The sequence below is a fragment of the Sciurus vulgaris genome (genome assembly GCF_902686455.1).
Source record: "Sciurus vulgaris genome assembly, contig: HiC_scaffold_261_arrow_ctg1, whole genome shotgun sequence".
NCBI lineage: Eukaryota > Metazoa > Chordata > Mammalia > Rodentia > Sciuridae > Sciurus > Sciurus vulgaris.
Window position 1 is genome coordinate 5,513,861 of NW_027632793.1, and position 18,765 is coordinate 5,532,625.

Here is an 18,765-nt window from a genome sequence, read left to right on the forward strand (position 1 = left end):
GAATCCAAGCGGCCGCACTCCTCTTCCTCCTCCTAGTCCTCAGGGCAGGCCCCGGTGTTCAGAAGCGTCGTTCTGATTCCAAACAGCTCGCCGCGCAGCTTCTCCTCTGGCAACCGCCTGTAGCTCTGGTGCAGTCTCTCCAAATCCAAGTGGCCATGCTCCTCTCCTCCTCCTCAGGGCAGGCCCCGGTGTCCTGAGTCCACACAGTTCTCTTCGCCACTCTTCCCCTGGGCAGCCACCGGAGCCCCAGTGGCTGCTCCGAGTCCCAGCGCTGTGCCGAGCGGCCTCCATAAGTGAAATTCTTAAGAAAAGGAATAATGAAAGCAAGAGACTAAGATCCTTTTGATGCATTGAAAGAATTGAATGATAACTTAAAAAAAAGGTAAGATCTATATATTTTAGGTAATAAGACCTTCTAAAAACTATATTTTTATATAATGAATAAGTCAGTAGTAGAACATTTGGCTAGAGAAAATTTTGATTGGATTTATGTTAATTTTATTTTGAAACACATATATAAATAAAATAGTCTTAAACTGCTCTTGTATCCCTTTCTTCTATATTGGAAAGCAAGTTAGATGCTTGAAAATTTGAAATTTTTTCTTTATTCTTTATGACAGTGTCTTCCTGTTTTCCGGACTAGCCTGAAATTCATGATCTGCTTGTTTCACCCATCTGAGTGAGCTGGGACTACCACTGTGCCCAACTCTGAAATTTTCTTAAAATTTTAATTTTTTTATAGTTATTACATTACTAGATTAAAAATAAGTAAAAGTAAAAATCCTGATAAGGTGAAATAATTAAATTTTAGACACTGATTTCTGGATTTAAATCTTACTATTTATCTGTAATTACACACCTAATAGATGAGACACAGAAGTAGATAGGATTAGGAAACAGGAACCCTTTCACAAAAAGACTTCAAATTGAAGCATTAAGTAAGGAAAGAATAGAAAATTTGAATAGACATATATGGGACATAGTTAAGTTTAACATATGAGAATTCCAGGAAGAGAGGTACAAGAGAATAGGGCAAAAGCTAAAGATGATAGCCCAGAATTTTCCAAAACTGGTGAAAAATTCAAGAAACTGTTACTACTGAAAACAATAAATTTTTAAGAAATCATACATAGGCACACTACTTTAAAACTGCTGGAAACTTTAGATGTAGGTTAGAGGGGAAAGAATTAAAAAGCTGTAAAATCAAAGTTTGGCTTTTAAGGGAGAAATACCACTTATCTTAAACCTAGAATAAGAAGAGAGACAATTTCCATTAATTATAAAGCCACCACAGCCTTGAATCTAAATCTTGACATTATAAGAAGGAAAATGGGACCAATCTCTTAGGAATGTACACACAGGCCTGGTGATATAACTCAGTTGGTAGAGTGCCCTGGGTTCAGTCCCCAGTACTGCCAAAAAATAAATAAATAAATAAATAAATAAATAAAGAATATACATGCAAAAACTTTTAAATTAACAAAGCTTAATCCAGTCATACAAAGAATAATACAGCTAAATGGTGTTTAGTTCAAAAAAACATGGGTGGTTTAACACTTGAAAATTAACATCTGATTAAAGGAGAAAAAAATCATATGATAATTTCAATTGATATGAAATTCAGCAACAACAAATGGTAATAGAAGGGAATTTCTTAAATTCTCACAGAGTACCTACAAAAATTCCAACAACAAAATAATACCTCATGGTAAATTATTATTGAAATCTTGTTTTCTGAAATGAGAATAAAATAAAGGTGATTGTTGTTAACACTTCGTTGAACATTTTAATGAAGTTCTTGTTGATCCAGTAAAGGGAAGAAAGGATTGGAAAGAAAAAAATTGGTCATTCACAGATGATATGATTATATAATTACATACATTACATAGATATCCAAAGAAGTATATAGACAAACTCTGAATGAATAAGCAAATTGAGCAGACAATAGAAGTAAGATTACCATGTGAAAATCAAGTGTATTTCTATATGCCAACAGCAACAATGAAGTATTAAGTGCTATTTACTGAAAGGTTGCATATGTAGTATCATAAAAAGATAATTGACTACCCAGGAATAAATCTAAAGAAAGATGTGTAGGACATCTATCCTGAAAGCTACAAACAGTAAATTAAAAAATAAAACCTAATTTGAAGGATATGTTATGTTCATGAATGAAAGACTCATTGTTGTATACATTTCAGTTCTTCCCATTTATTAGATACATGTTATAATCTGGTTACTCATGGTACTACACACTCTATATATATGTACAAATCTATATATATGTACAAATCTATATATATGTACAAATATATACAAATCTATATATGTATATATATACATATATATACAAATATATATACATATATACACATATATATACAAATATATACAAATATATATGTACAAATATATATATGTACAAATATATATATAGTTGTTCATTAGAAACTTTAGTTGAAAAACTTTTCTCATTTCAATAAGTGCCTTTAAGATGTTAGGGATCTTGCAAATTTTTCTTAGAATGAAGTAAAGTTTCCTGGACACTGCTAAAGTTTAGGAGAATATTGTGATTTTTAGCTGTGACCTACTTAATCATGAATGCTGACTATGTTTTGCTACATTGTTTGGTTAAGTAGACCAGATTGGGAAATGTTTTTAATATAAAAATGGTTTTAGTTTTATATTTGAAATATTTAACATTTTTCTCCCTAGTTAAATAAAGTAAGTGAAGAAAACAGGAAGATGGAACTTCAGGCTAAAAGAGCTCAAGCTCATCTCAATAAATTACTGGTAGATTGTCTGCTCCTCACAAAATAATTATATTTGGATTTGTTTAATTTTATACAACCATTCTTTAAAATATGGAGATATACTATTACAGAGGAAGTATGAATTTATGACAACACAGAGATTGAAAGAATATTCCCATGCTGCTCATGAAATGAAAAGTGTAAAACAAGAAAAAGTACCACTTTCTAAAACTTCTAAGGTGTGATATGACAGAAAATTTCTTCAAAGAAAAATTTCCTTTGTCCTCAAGTCTTTTTCTTTCACTTAGCAAGCATTCTTTTTGGTATTCTTTTAGAGACAGATATCTCTACAATATTGCAAATACATTTTTATTTGTAAAAGCAAAATATTTTAGCAGTGTTTCATGTATAGTAGCTCAAATCACAAGATCTTATTATTAATAATGACTTTATAATTTTGCATATCATGTTAAAAGAATTAATAGTATAAAGAGTAACTTTTTTGGAAAGAAGAAAATATGAATTCCTATAGTGGAATTTCTTTACCTTTGGAAAACTTCAGATTTGTTAGAGTCTCTTAGATATATGATGATTTATACTGTAGAGTTAAAGCTAATTTTACTTTTCTGTCTTATCAAACTTGAATCAAGAACTTTCATGAAAATTTCTTATTTTGTTAATAAAACTCAGTTCTTTTACCTTCATTTTTATGAGTTTCTTCCTTATCGTAGTCAGCATTAATGTATTCAATATTAGTTGGCCATATTTGATTTGGAATTTTTTTGCTTGTTTGGAGAAGCTCTGTCCTTTAAAAAAATCTAAAATATGCTAATAGCACATTAGGTGAATTTTTCTATAACTTTGATGAGATTATAAATTGACATAACTGTTTAATTTTTCACATATAGACATCACTTAAAGGGCAAGTATATGAACTTCTAATGGTCTTCGTGGACTGGATTTTACACCATCATCTTAGCAAAGTAAAAGATGAAGAATCTGGTATGGATGAAACCTTCTTCTCAGCAAAATGATATTAAAGAAAATTGTGTAAAGTTTTGATGTTTAAATTTGAAATATATGGTTCAGTAGATTTGAAAATTGGATAAGGAAAAGCCTTGGATATCATATAAGTGAAAAATATTGAAAGTAGTTTTGATAGAAAAATGACCACAGTAATAGTCACTTCAAAAAGTTTCATTTTGGACCTTACCAAACTAATTCACACTTATATTTCTCTTAATGTGACAGGAATTTATCTTTTCAAAAATAGAGATAAGACATTAGTGGTGAAGTAATTATATATTAGAATTATAAATATACAGTTGTGTGGATAATTATTCATTTGCATAATTTTAGAATTCAGAACCTACTAGAACCTACTTGGTTTTTGTCATGAAGGGCTAAAAAAGATTTATTTTCAAGAGGATTCTAAAATCAAGGAAAAAGAATTCTTTTCTATTAAATTCATTTTTATTGTAAAACAAGGGACTACATCTTGTTTCTCTGTACATGAAGTAGGGGCATACCATTTGTGTAATCATACATTTAACTAGGGTAATAGTTTTTGATTCATTCTGATATTTTATTCTCCCCCCATCCATCCCACACTTCTGATCCCTCTATAGAGTCCTTTCTTCCTCCATTCCTGCCCCCTTCTCACCCCCTGTATGTGTCATCATCCGCTTATCAGTGAGATCATTGTCCTTTAGTTTCTTGAGATAGGCTTATCTCACTTAGCATATTCTCCAAAATCCATTTGCCTGCCATAATTTTATTATTCTTTATAGATGAGTAATATTACATGGTATATATATACCACAGTTTCTTTATCCATTCATCAATTGAGGGGCATCTAGGTTGGTTCCACAATCTGGCTATTGTGAATTGAGCAGCTATGAACATTGATGAGGCTGTATCTCTGTAGTATGCTGATTTTAAGTCCTTTGGGTATAGGCTGAAGAGTGGGATAGCTGGGTCAAATGGTGGTTCCATTCCAAGTTTACTAAAGCATTTCCACACTGCTTTTCAGAATGGCTGCACTAATTTGCAGCCCCATCAGCAATGTATGAGTGTACCTTTTTCCCCACATCCTCTCCAACACATATTGTTGCTTGTATTCTTGATAATCACCATTCTAATTGGGGTAAGATGGAATCTTAGTGTAGTTTTGATTTGCATTGCTCTTATTACTAAAGATGTTGAATATTCTTTCACATGCTTGTTGGTTGCTTGTAGATATTCCTCTGTGAAGTGTCTGTTCATATCCTTAGCTCATTTGTTGATTGGGTTATTTGTATTCTTGGTGTAGAGTTTTTTGAGTTCTTTATATATCCTGGAAATTAGTGCTCTATCTGAAGTATGAGTGGCAAAGATTTTTTCCACTCTGTAGGCTCTGTCTTTGCATTGCTCATAGTTTCCTTTGCTTAGAGAAAGCTATTTAGTTTGAATCTGTCCCAGTTATTGATTCTTGCTTTTATTTCCTTTGCTATGGGTGTCCTGTTAAGGAAGTCTGATCCTTAGCCAACAAGGTGAAGATTTCGACCTACATTTTCTTCTATAAGATGCAAGGCCTCTGGTCTGATTTCAAGGTCCTTGATCCATTGTGAGTTGAATTTTGTGCAGGGTGAGAGACAGGGATTTAATTTTATTCTGTTGCATCTGGATTTCCAGTTTTCCCAGCACCATTTGTGGAAGAGGCTATCTTTTCCCCATTGCATATATTTGGCACCATTTGTTTAGTATGAGAAAATTTTATTTTTTTGGGTTTGTGTCCATGTCCTCTATTCTGTACCATTGATTTACCTCTCTATTTTGGTGCCAATACCATGCAATTTTTGTTACTATTACTTTGTAGTATAGTTGAAGTTCTGGCATTGCAATAGCCCCTGTTTCACTGTTCCTGCTAAGGATTGCTTTAGCTATTCTGGGTTTCTTATTCTTCCAGATGAATTTCATGATTGCTTGCTCTATTTCTGTAAGGTATATCATTGGGATTTTAATTGGAATTACATTGAATCTGTATATCACTTTTGATAGTATGGCCATTTTGAGAATATTAGTTCTGCCTATCCAAGAACATGGGAGATCTTTCCATCTTCTAAGGTTTTCTTTAATTTCCTTCTTTAGTGTGTTGTAGTTCTCATTGTGGAGCCTCTTGAACTTGATTTTCCATTTCATTCTTCAGATTTGGGAAATTTTCTGATATTATTTTATTGAACAGATTGTTCATTCCTTTGGTTTATTTCTCTCAGAGTTCCTCAATCCCGATAATTTTTAAATTTGGCCTTTTCATGATAGCCCATAGTTCTTATAGATTCTGTTCATGATTTTCTACCTTCTTCTGTGTTTGTTCAACTTTGTTTTCAAGATTAAATATTTTGTCTTCAATATCTCAGGTTCTGTCTTCCCAGGTGTTCTATCCTATTGCTTTTGCTTTCTATAGAGTTTTTAATTTGGTTTACTCTTTTCATCATTTCAAGGATTTCTGTTTGGTATTTTTTTCAATATTTCTAACTCTTTACTGAAATGATATTTTGCTTCCTTTATTTGCTCTTTTAACTGTCAATTGGTTCAATCATTCAATGCCTGCATTTGCCCTTTCATCTCCTCATTTGCTTCCTCAATCATGTTGATTATGTACTTTCTAAACTCCCTTTCTGACATTTCTTCTGCTATGCTGTCATTGGATATTATTGCTCTACCATCTAAGTTTCTTTGGGACATTTTTTCCCTTGTTTTCTCATATTGTTCAGGTATCTACCCCTCTAGTAGAGAAACTCTGGGATATTGCAGATTTCCTCTCTTAATATTACCTCTGTAGATTTCCAATAACTCAGCTCTTTGCCTTCAGTAGCCTGAAGTCTTGAAGAAACTTGATAATGTGGTGCTCCACTAGGAAGCTGACATTCTACTGGTGGTGGCCTTCAGGTGGGGTATATTCGCTTGTGGCTCTGATTTGCTCCCAAGTCTCTCAATACCTCCTCTTCTAGGCTTCTGGGTCTTGTCAAAAGTCTTCTAGCCTCCTGTAGGTGTCCCAGGAAGGGAGTTGCCCTTCCAATGATGAGTGCCACCCCCTCAGGTAATTCAAAATGCCTGGACCAGCCTATAAAGAAGCCTCTGGCTAACTCCATGATAGCAACAAACCACAGTGTGGTGGTCAGGCGAGGTTGTTCAGTGGTTGTGTCTGTATTTGGCCTGGTGATTGGGTGGGGTGACTACCCACCACTCCACTCCAGAAGGCAGGTGGGTTGGGTGCCCACCTGCTACCTCTGTGATGCAAGCACCCTGTCTCACCCTTTAGCTCACTCCACAACTACTGAGAAAGAACTTCTTATATTACTGATATTAAATTGAATATTGGTACTAATGATTTCTAAATAGGATAAAAGATATTTAGAGATCGATGGTTAAATTCCATAAGAAATACATGAAAAAATTTAAGAGTCAGAAGTATGAGTGATATTAGCTAAACTATATTGTTTTATTCTGTGTGTGCACAAATATGTAATAGAAAATGCCATCATATATACAACTATAATGCAAGAATAAAAAAAATAAAAAATGAAAAAAAGAGGTGGAATTCAAGGAGTCAACCTATCATTATTTCTGTCTTTGACAATGAAGGACCATGAGTGATGGAATGCGGGTGACTTCTAGAAGATGGAAATTGCCCTTATCATACAAGTTAGCAAAGATATGGTGATCTCAGTCCTACCACTTCAAAGCATTGTATTCTGCCAACAACCTGAATAAGCAAGGAACTGGATCATCTCCAACCTCCAGAAAGGAACATAGTTTCTGTAGACATCATGATCACCATGATCAATAAAATCTGAGATCCACATCAGACTTCTGGCCTACAGAAATATAACATAAGTGGATTGTTTAAATATTAAGATCGTGGTAAATTGTTATGGCAGTGATGGAGACAAACGAACCTCTGTATAGAATTTTTATCACCTACATCAAGTATTCCCCTATGCCAATGCTAAACTTACCTTAGAATGTCTGCTAATTATGAAGGCCTGCAGTATTTAATTTCTGCTGACAAATTCCATTTTGTAGGACTAGAGGATGTGAAGGCACAGTCATAAGACATTAAAGCTAACAATTGGCAATTTTTAAAAATGGAATCTGGATCATATATAACTGTACATCAGTTTAATGGCATAGAATACAATATTTATAACATATACCTTGGGATTTTCTTGGTCATCTTTAAAGATATTCTTTTTTATTTATTTTTATTGAAAACAAATAGGATACATGTTGTTTCTCTGATTCTACGTGAAGTAAAGGTGTACCATTTGTTTAATCATACATTTACATAGGATAATGGTGTTTGATTCATTCTTTTATTTTTTTTCCTTCTCCCCACCCCTCCCACCCCTCTTTTCCCTCTATGCAGCCCCTTCTTCCTCTATTCTTGCCTCCCTGTCACCCGCCCCCATTTTGTGTCATCACCTTCTTATCAGCAAGATCATTTGTCCTTTGGTTGTTTGAGATTGGCTTATCTCCCTTAGCATGATATTCTCCAGTTTCATTCATTTAGCTGCAAATGCCATAATTATATCATTTGTTATGACCGAGTAATATTCCATTGTATATATTTACCACAGTTTCTTTATGCACTCATCAATTGAAGGACATCTAGGTTGTCTTGACATAATTGGGATTTGCAATTTTTGCTGAGCTTAGATTCTTATATCTAAAATAATGTTTCACCTTAATAATATGTTAATAAAGGTAAAGCTATCTTAAAGGTTAAGAAAAGTATATTAATAGAATAAAGAAAGGGTAAATAGTACCAAATTAATGAATTAGTGAATTTAATACTTATGACCAACAAAAGCAAGTATTTATATCATTCAGATTTTCTGATTTTAAAATAATGTGATACTTTTTTTAAAAAAAGTTTTTTTCTTTGGTATGAGAATAACAAGATAAAAGTATGAACCACTTTGGTGATTCTTATATTTATTAAAAGAATAATGCTATAACTCAAAAATAATTTCAAAGAGTAATTGCTTTTTTTTTTTTTTTTTTTTTTTTTTTGCAGTACTGGGGATTGAACTCAGATCCTTGTGCTTGTGAGGCAAGCACTCTACCACCTGAGCTATCTCCACAGCCCAAAGAGTAATCTCTTTAGAAATTAACCTTTGGATCCTTCTGACACTTTTGGTTATGTATTTTATCACAGTTGTGACCCATTATCTTTTAAGGATGGGTTTAATACTTAAAAATGCAAAATATCTCTGGGAACTAAATGTGGTCAATTAGATGATCAGACTGGATATGCCTTACAAAACTTAATTTTCTTGTGTGATTCAAAAATAGATGAGTGGGATATTTCCAAAGAAATTGAGAATGGAAAAATGTAGTAGCATGAAGTAGAGCCTGACAAGAATAGACGTATTACAGCTAATGGTTACAAAATTGTGGTCATAGAACTATGCATCAAGATGTTAATCTAGGAAGATTCAAACTCTCATAATCCCCTGGAAACACCAAATTAACTATAATATGTAGACCAGGTCATGTTTATGAGGACTCCAGATACCAGTTGAAATGCTGTTGCAAACAGGTCAATGTGCAGACAAAAAAGGAATCCATCAAAAGTAACAGGAAAAATTGTGGGATTTTGCATGTCCATGTCCCACCCCCCCCCCCCACAGTATAAATGCAACCAGGAAGAATCTCCCATATCCCAGATCCTCCTTTGGAATGGAAGCAAAATTATGGACTGTGCAGTCAATATTTTGACTTATCTGGAGGCTGCTTACAGTACTGGTGTCTTGTCTTGCCTATTGGATTTTGTCTTGCTGAAAAAAATGATGGCATATTTTGGAAGCTGCACAAAACAGGTGAATGCCATACCACGTTAGAGCTTCATAGATGTGTACTTTTGCACAAAGAAGTCAGAAGAATCATGGGCTTCTGAGAAGAAACAAGAAAGGCTATTTGAGAAATTCAAGACAATATAAAGTATATAGGCCTAGAGAAGACATATCTCTCAGAAAAATCTGAGAGGTCTTACAGTCTCTAGCTAAGCTGATTGATGAAATTCTTTCCTGCATGAAGCTACTTGTATAGATTTAGAAAGGTGGTTGTTTTTCAAATGCCCAAACTGGAAGTGGGGCGTTGGGGTTGGTGAAAATCACAAGGCATCCAAATAAACAAGGACATTAGTTCAATAAAATGAATGAAAACCACATTCCAGATAATGACCTTGAGGAAATGCAGATCTCTGAAGTTTCTGAAAATTTTAAAACTGTCTTAAAGATACTCAGTGGATCAAAAGAGAACACAGACAAAACAAAATTGGGAAAATGATATATGAAAAAAGTGAGTATCAGCAAAAGGATGGAAATTATAAGAAAGGATCTGTTTCCATCACCTTTTTTACCACTGTGGCCAAAAGACCTGATGAGCAATTTTATAGGAGGAAAATTTTATTTCGCACTCAAATTTTCAGAAGTCTTGATTCACAGATAGCTGACTTCATTTTTCTGGGCCTGAGGTAAAGCAGAACATCATGGTGGAAGGGTGTAGAGTAGGCAAACTGCTCAGTGCATAAAAATCAGGAAACAGAGAAAACTCCACTCTCCAGGGGGAACAATATACCCTAAAGAAAAACCCGAGTTACCTACCTCCTCCAGCCACATCCTAAGTGCCTACAATCACCACCCAGTTAATCGATCCAAGTGAATTAACATGTTGATTAGGGTAATGCTTTTAAAACCCAATTATTTCACTGCTAAACTTATTTGTATTGCCTTACACATGAATTTTTTGGGGGGATACTGCATATCTGAACATAACAGGAATACACTGTCTGATCTGAAAAATTCACTATTAGACTCGATCAAACAAAAGAAAGCATCAGGAAACTTGAAGACAGGTAATTTAAAGTCAATTAAAACAGTAAAAGAAAAAAAAACTAAAGAGAACTTAAAGGACTCATGGGATACCATCATGTGGACCAATGTACACATTATGGGAGTCACAAAAAAGAAGAGAGGAAGAAGGGGCAGAGAGATTAGTTGTAGAACTAATGGCTGAGGAGGGCTTTTTCTGAGAAATAAAATAGGCATCCAAATTCAAGTAGCTAAAGAAACTCCAGCTAGAAATCCAGAGAACTACAACAAGATACACTATAATCAAATTTCAAGTCAAAGACAAAAGGATCTTAAAAGTCAAAGACAAAGTTGCAGGAGAAGAGCAAACTGTCACATACAAAAAAATCTGTGTAATTATTTTATCAGATTTTCAGCAAAGACCTTGCAGGCCAGAAGACAGTACAATAGCACATTCCAAGTGAAAGTAAAAACAAAACAAAACAAAAAAAACTGTCAAAGTGTATTTTATTCAATGAAGTTATTTTTCAGAAATAAAGGAGAAAGTAAGTCTTTCTTGGATAAACAAAAACATTAGAACTGCCCTGCAAGAAGTTCTAAAGGAAATTCTTCAAGTTGAAATGTAAATACATTAAACATCAAATATATGGACAAATATAGTAAGTAGCTGTATTGTAATTTGGTGCAAAGCATGTACTCTGAAAACCATAGAGGATTATTAAAGAAATTAAACCTTATATGTAAATTTTGAATTTATATTGTTTCATCCCATGTACAAGCTGTTTTTTTCCTACAAATAATTTTTGTTTTGTTTTGTTTGCATTGGGAGGGGTGTAAAGGAAAGCAGAATGTTTTATGAGTTTTGCTTCAGTGACTGTAGGAAAAATTAAAAGTCCTAAACTCTGTTTAAAATAAAATAAAAAAATAAAAATCTCTAAATAATGAACAGACGTGATCAGAGAGACAATATTCTTAAGATGTCAGTACTCCTCAATTTAATCTACAGCATCATTATATTCTTTATCAAAATCCCAGCTAGCTTCTTTGCAGAAATTAAAGGGCAGTCCTGAAATTCATATTGAATTTTTGTTGACCCAGAATATCAGCATCAAGTTTAGAAAAGAAGTATAATTTCTTCCTATTTTTAAAATTAACTATAGCACTATAGTAGTGAATAGAGTGGTACTGGCTTGAAGTTGGACATACTGATCAGTGGACTAGAATCACAGTCAGCAATGAACCTTCATGTTTACAAGGAATTTATTTTTGCCATAGTACTAAAAGAGTTCAGTGAGATAAGGATAGATTTTCAAATAATGATGCTGAGACTGCTGGGTAACTGAATACAAAGAATGATGTTGCACTCCTGCCTTAAACCATATATTAAAAACCAACTGAAATGCATCAAAAGTCTCAATGTGTAAAGAGGTCAAAGTATAAAACTTGGAAGAAAACATGTAAGTAAATCTTTGTGACCTTGGATTTGGCAGTGTTTTCTTAAGTTTAACTGAAACATAAGCAACTAAAGAAAAAACTAACAGAAAAATGGGACCTTTGAAAATAAAAATATTCTGTGTTTCAAAAGATATCAAGAGCTGGGTTTGTAGCTCAGTAGAAGATTGTCAAGCATGTGTGAGGCACTGGGTTCCATCCTCAGCATCACATATAGATAAATGAAGGTCCATCAACAACCAAAAACTTAAAAAGAAAAAGATATCAAGAAAATTTAAAAAGACAACTCACTGAATATGAAAAATATTTTCAAATTACATATTGAATAAGGGACTTCCACTCTGAGCATTTAAAAAAACTGAGTAATAAAAATGCTCAATATGCCCAATGAATTTGAATAGACATTTATGAATAAGAGATGTGTAAATGGTCAGGAAGCACATGAAATAGTACTCACCAATATTAGTCATCAGGGAAATGTAAAAGGAAACAATGATATACCACTTTACACTCACCAGGATGGCTTATATAAAAAAGCCAAATTATTATAGATTTGAAAAAATTGAAAATCTTACACAGTGTTAATAAGATTATAAATTGTTATAACTACATAGAGAGATAATTTGGCTGCTCATTCAAAAAAGGATTGTCAGGTTACCCTATATCTCAGCAATTCTACTAGGTGTGTGGTAAAGAAAAATGAAGGCATTTGTAGCCATAAAAATGTGTACCTAATTGTTCATAGTAACATGACTTATAATAGCCAACAAATAGAACTAGACCAAATATCAACCAACTAATATTCAGTAGATTTTTATATCTATTATAGTGGATTACTGTATTTATAATACTATTACAATTATTGAAAAGGAATGACATTTTATGCATGTTAAAACATAAATTTTAGCATTATGGAAATTCTTCAGAAATCTTAGAATGAACCCCCCATTTGACCCAGATATCCCACTCCTCCATTTATACACAAAGTACTTAAAATTAGCGTACTACAGTAAGAGTCACATCAGCATTTATAACTCATCAATTCATAATAGCTAGATGGTGGAACCAAACTAGATGCCCTTCAATAGATGAATGTACAAAGAAACTGTGATATATATATATATATATATATATATATGTGATGTATATATGTATATACACATATATACAAAATGGAATATTATTCAGTCATAAAGAAGAATAAAATTTGCAGGTAAATGAATGGAGTTGGAGAATATCATGCTAACTGAAATAAGCCAATCCCAAAAAACCAGGCCAAATGTTTTCTTTGATAAGTGGATTATGATATGTAATGGGGGAGGAGGTGGGGGTGCCAGTAAGAGAAGAATGGAGTAACTTTGGATTATATAGAAGAAAATGGGGCAGTGAGGCAGGAAAGATAGTGAACTGAGACAGCCATCATTATCCTATGTACATGTATGATTACATGAATGGTGTGAATCTACATCATGTACATAAATATGAAATGTTGTACTCCATTTGCAAATTTCAGTCTGTAAAAAACAACCATAAATTTTGAAAACATTATAATAAGTGAAATAATTCATTCACAAAAGACCACATGGTATGATTCAATTTGTATGAAAAATCTATAGACAGAAAGTAGTGTTTGACTGGGAGACGGGGTAAAGTGTTGGGATGATGCTAATGGTAAAATTATTTTTGGAGTTAGAAAATGTTCTAAAACTGGTTGTGGTGATGGGTTGCACCATTTTATTAATATTCTAAAATTCACTGAATTATACAGTTTAAAAGTTTGGTTGTGGGTGAATCAGATACTGAACCCAAATCCATTTACTCACCTCTGGTAAAGAAGCTCAGTGAACCATGAACAAGTTATTGGAGTGAGGATAAAGATATATTCAGTAAGCCAACAAAACTGAGAAGATGGTACTACTACCCCAAAAGATCATCTTGACACAAGTTTCAAACTCCATTTATCTTTAGACAAGGGGAAAAGAGGGAGTAGTGTGGTTCGGAATGGATCTATGACTGGGAACTTCTAGGCACCCGTTTAATGGTCTGGAGTTGGATATTGCAAAATCTGGTAGTTGGAAATCTGTTCATCATGATGCCCTGTGAAATTTAAACTATCTTAGATACCCTTTTCTTGTTGCCTTTAGTTTTGAAATGGGAGGAGAAACATTAGGGAAATTTTGGGCAAATCAACCTTTTAATACCAGTTCTGAACAAACATTTCTTAAGCTACTAATGTGTCTATATGTAGAGTTGAACAGAAACAATCTGACCCAAAAAATAAAGGTAGCAAAGGAGACAGATAAAATGCAAAGGCAAAGTTGCCAGACTTTTCACCCTGTATAGTCACCCTTTGAATATCTGCATAGGCCCAAGTGAACAGTTAGTACTTTTCTTTTTTCTTTTTTTTTTTTTGTTTAGTCATAAATGGACACAATGCCTTTGTTTATTTATTTTCATGTGTTGCTGAGGCTAGAACCCAGTGCCTCACATGTGCTAGTCAAGTGCCTTACCACTGAGCCACAACCCTCACCCAATAGTTAGTTCTTTTGACAAAAGCAGCCTTCAAGTCCTTGAAAGGTAACATAGGCAACAGTTATCATCATAAACCCACATGTCAGAGGCACTCTGCAGCACAGCTAGTGAAAGAATAATATAATAATATATTGATCAGCTGTGTGATTTGACCTTCAAAATTGGTGATTTTTAAAGCCATCTGGAAGTAAGTGAAGCTGGAGATTTTATTTAGATTTTCCTTCAGTTACAAATTATGTCTCAAAAAAGCTATTGCTAAAAAACCCACTACCACAACAAAAACAATATAACCAGGGATACATGGTGCTCTTGGTCTTTGTGTCTCCTAAGTTTCTATATTTTGGACATTTTACCATCTCCTTTCTCCCCCTCCTCATGTTTTATGTTATTATGATGAAGAGTCTGAAGTTGTTGAATATCTTGTAGTCTTAATTATTCTGAATGCTTCCTTGTTGAGTTATGTAACCTGTTTCCTAGAAGGAATGCTTTATATAGTTAAACATATAAAAATGAGGTGGAAAAGTTTAACACATAAAATTTTACTGAGATTGTGATCTTAACAGAGTATGTGGTTATCAAATTGCATTTATTCATAAAAGTATCCATAAAAGTACTATTTGGATATTTTTCAAATTATGAAATGTCTGTAATTTTTTTCTTTTTTTCTTTGAGGTTTTATTGTTTGAATTATAGGAAATGATACCTTAAAAGTAGTAGGAAGCCAGTGGAGAACATTGAGGGGGAAAATAGTATCAAGTTTATTCTTTCAAAGGATTGTGCTCACTGTTACATGGAGGTAGGATTGGGTCAATCACATGTCTGTAGTGGGAGAATAATTAGGAAACTCTCATGTAATTAAGGTGAAATAAGATATCAATTTGGATTGGGAGGGTGGGTATAGAAATAGAACTGGACTATTTTGAAAGGAGATAAAATTGATCAGACATTTTAATGGATTCCATGTAAGAATTGAAGTGTCAAGGTTGACATTCAGGTTTATGACTTTTGCAACTGTATGAGTATTGATAGCAGTAACTCAGAGTAGGAACTATTGGGGGGGAAACTTCAGCATGTAGGGTAATCTGATAAGTTTCTTTTGGATATGCTGAGTTTGAGATGGCTTTGAAACAGCAAAATGGATTGTGTCTAGAAGCTTTTGCCATGAGAGACCCAAAACTTTTCTTGAAGAAGTTTTATATATAAAAATTAGTCATCAACTTATAGTAGCTAATATCTCTTGGGGAAGTTTTCTATATAAAAATTAGTCATCAACTTATAGTAGCTAATATTGAATCTTGAGTAACTCCAATATTTAACAGTCAGGCAAATGAGAATAAATAAGCAAAAGAGACTGGTAAGTAGTAGCCAGAGAAGTAGAAGGGAAACCAGGAGAAAGTGATGTCACAAAATCTGAAGAGGAAGAGTATTTCAAAAGGAGAAAGTACCACATCTTGCTTTAAGAGATCAAATATGCATTTTGAAAATAAGGTTTATTTTCATAGCTTATTAGTCATGTTTGTGGTTGTATATATGATTTCGTATCCTGGATTTGCTTTACTCAATTTATCAATAATGTGTTTCTATTTGCTCATTGTATTTTTGTTGTTGTTGTTGTTGTTCTGGGGATTGAACTCAGGTGTACTTGACTACTGAGCCATGTCCCCAGCCTTATTTTGTATTTTGTTTAGAGAAAGGGTCTCACTGAGTTGCCTAGTGCCTCACTTTTGTTATGGCTAGCTTTGAACTCAGGATCCTTCTGCCTCATCTCCCAAGCTGCTGGGATTACAGGCACACACCATTTGAATTCTTTTATGATATTCTCAATCAGATGCAGCTACATGAGAAAGCAGAGAGACTCAGAGGAAGAGAAACAACAGTGTTTTTATATTCACAGGTCTTAGAGACAGAAGGCACTGCAGGTTATGCAAAGCCGCATGAAAGACACCAGAATGGTCAAGAAGTGGAAGATAGAAACAAGGGGAAAGCATTAGAAAGGAAAGACTAAGCAGGGTGAATAGGAGTGGCTAGCAAGAATAATTTTCCTAAGGCACAGATCAAACAGAGGAGGTTTGACTCTGAATTGGTTAGATCAAAGGCATCTTCAAGTATGCTTTTTGTTTTCTCTAAGAATTGGCTAGCTCAGGGAGGGGCAGTCTTTCCCCAGCTAGATGTTTTTTTAGAAGATACTGAAACATCATAATACATATACAGAAGATAAGTATACATACAAAACATTTATAATCTTTAGTCCATTGGATGTAAAGTTAACTTAAAATTTCCCTGTTAACCATTATGATATTTCCAGGTTTATGCCATTATAAATAAAGATCTTTGTACATGTGGTTTTGCAGGGGTATATTTTAGGTGATTTCTTAGAATGGTGAAAATTCCAGAAGTAGTGTGTTTTCTCGGAGCATTAGGATATATCTTTATGGTCTTTAAAGTCATTTAGCAAAATGACCTACTTTTGAAGCAAAGGACATCACATCTTTTAAAATCTTTAAATTATTTTTACAAATTGACATGAATTATGATAATATAGATGTGTAAAGAGGAAAGTAAATGCTAAAGTTATTAAAATCCATCTGTGAATATTTTTAAAAAATATCCTTTCACATATCTTTTTCAATATAAATTTAAATAATCATTTTATATAAACTGGATTTTTTTAATAACTCACCTTTGTATTTATTGATTAGATACAGAATGACTCTTCATTTCCTGTTCTGAAGACAGTCAAATCTTTTCAATTGATTTGCCAATTTATCCTCAACAAGTGATTCAGAAAGATAAATGAAACTTCCGACTTTACAGATATGAATGTTTGTATACATACATAGAGATTTTTATACCCTATGATCTAATCCATGCTTCTGATTTAAAATATAACTAAGTTTTTTCAATAAAGAGCATTAATTTTTAAAATTGAAACAAATCATCTTCACTGTTCTCACTTTCTGTGCTTTTTATTTTTATGTTATTTCTATAAATAATCAAAAAAAATCTCCAATCTTGAAACCAACTTACAATGGCAGTCTGAGACATTTTTTAATAACTTTTAAAATATATTTTAAAATGTAAAAACTCTAAAATTACAAACAAATTTTACAATTTTACAGTATATATCTAATTTATTTTAAAAAAAATTCTGAATTGTTTTTATACAAGTAATCAAGTGCTATTTTTTCCAAATGAAACTCCTATATAAGCTAAAAGAGGATGTGTGGTCTTGCCCCATTAAAAATCAATACATATTTTATTGTTTTTTGCTAGTACTTCAATGATTTCAAAGAAGTCATTTGATCGGATCACATAACCTCTTTCTGATATGTCATCTTTCTCTTTCTGGAAATGCACAACCTCCTTTAGTTTTTCAAGCTGTTGTTCTTGTCTTCTGCATTGCTGCTGGGCAGTCTTGAGCTTCTTCCTGAGCTTTTCAACTTGTTGTTCTAGTTGATGAATCCTTTTCCTCTGGTGCATTGTAGCCTCTATAGTGTATTTTTGGTCACAGAAAACTGAAAGATTATCAGGGTCTGAAGAGGCAGCATTAATAACCCAATAACAGCATCAACCTGGGAAATGGGAGGTGTTAAAGGAGGCAGGGGAAGCTGTTCTTGTGGCTCCAGAAGATCTTCCTTCTTGTCATGTGGCTCAATACAAAGAAGTATTGTGGTACAGCATTCTCTTTCAGTAACTTGTTGTACTCCCTCTTAAAGCAGTCTGGAGTAAAATGTTCTGAACAAATACTGCTGTACTTGGTGGGCTTAAAGTTTTTCTTCTGACAGCTGCCTCACACTTTTCACAAAGACTGGATCAAGTAAGAAGAAACTTATGGGAAGAAACAAGTTTATCCTTATTATATTGGTTCTTGCAGCGGTAGGCAGAACAGGACTGCACCATTCTTCTGGTCCTCAGTCACTTCATTTAAGCAGCACCAGAAGGAAAGTGAAAGGGCTCACAGTATCACTGAGCTCGGTTTTGACACTCTTGCTTCTTCTGTAGTTTTGGTCAACAGTTACAATGATGAAAGCCTCACTAGGGGGAGACTACCATGCCTGTTTTGTTGTTTGCATTAGCAAAAGGAACACAGCCATCGGCCGTCTCCCATCTCCAAGATGGCGGAGGGCTAAATTGGATTATTTATTATGCTTGCTATGGAATATTCTGAT

The 18,765-nt window shown here is 33.6% G+C and overlaps 2 pseudogenes across 2 annotated transcripts in view; one reads left to right on the plus strand and one right to left on the minus strand.

Annotated features, from left to right (window-relative positions):
- The first annotated feature begins 290 nt into the window (after nt 1-290).
- Nucleotides 291-18,765, plus strand: part of LOC306652521 (coiled-coil domain-containing protein 138-like) — a 45,313-nt pseudogene continuing 26,838 nt past the window's right edge. Inside the window, exons 1-4 of the transcript XR_013766687.1 lie at nt 291-382; nt 2,716-2,793; nt 2,885-2,992; nt 3,662-3,810. The product of XR_013766687.1 is annotated as a coiled-coil domain-containing protein 138-like (transcript). The remainder of the gene's footprint in view (nt 383-2,715; nt 2,794-2,884; nt 2,993-3,661; nt 3,811-18,765) is intronic.
- Nucleotides 17,802-18,743, minus strand: LOC306652520 (THAP domain-containing protein 1-like; annotated as a pseudogene). The gene has a single exon. The product of its transcript is annotated as a THAP domain-containing protein 1-like (transcript).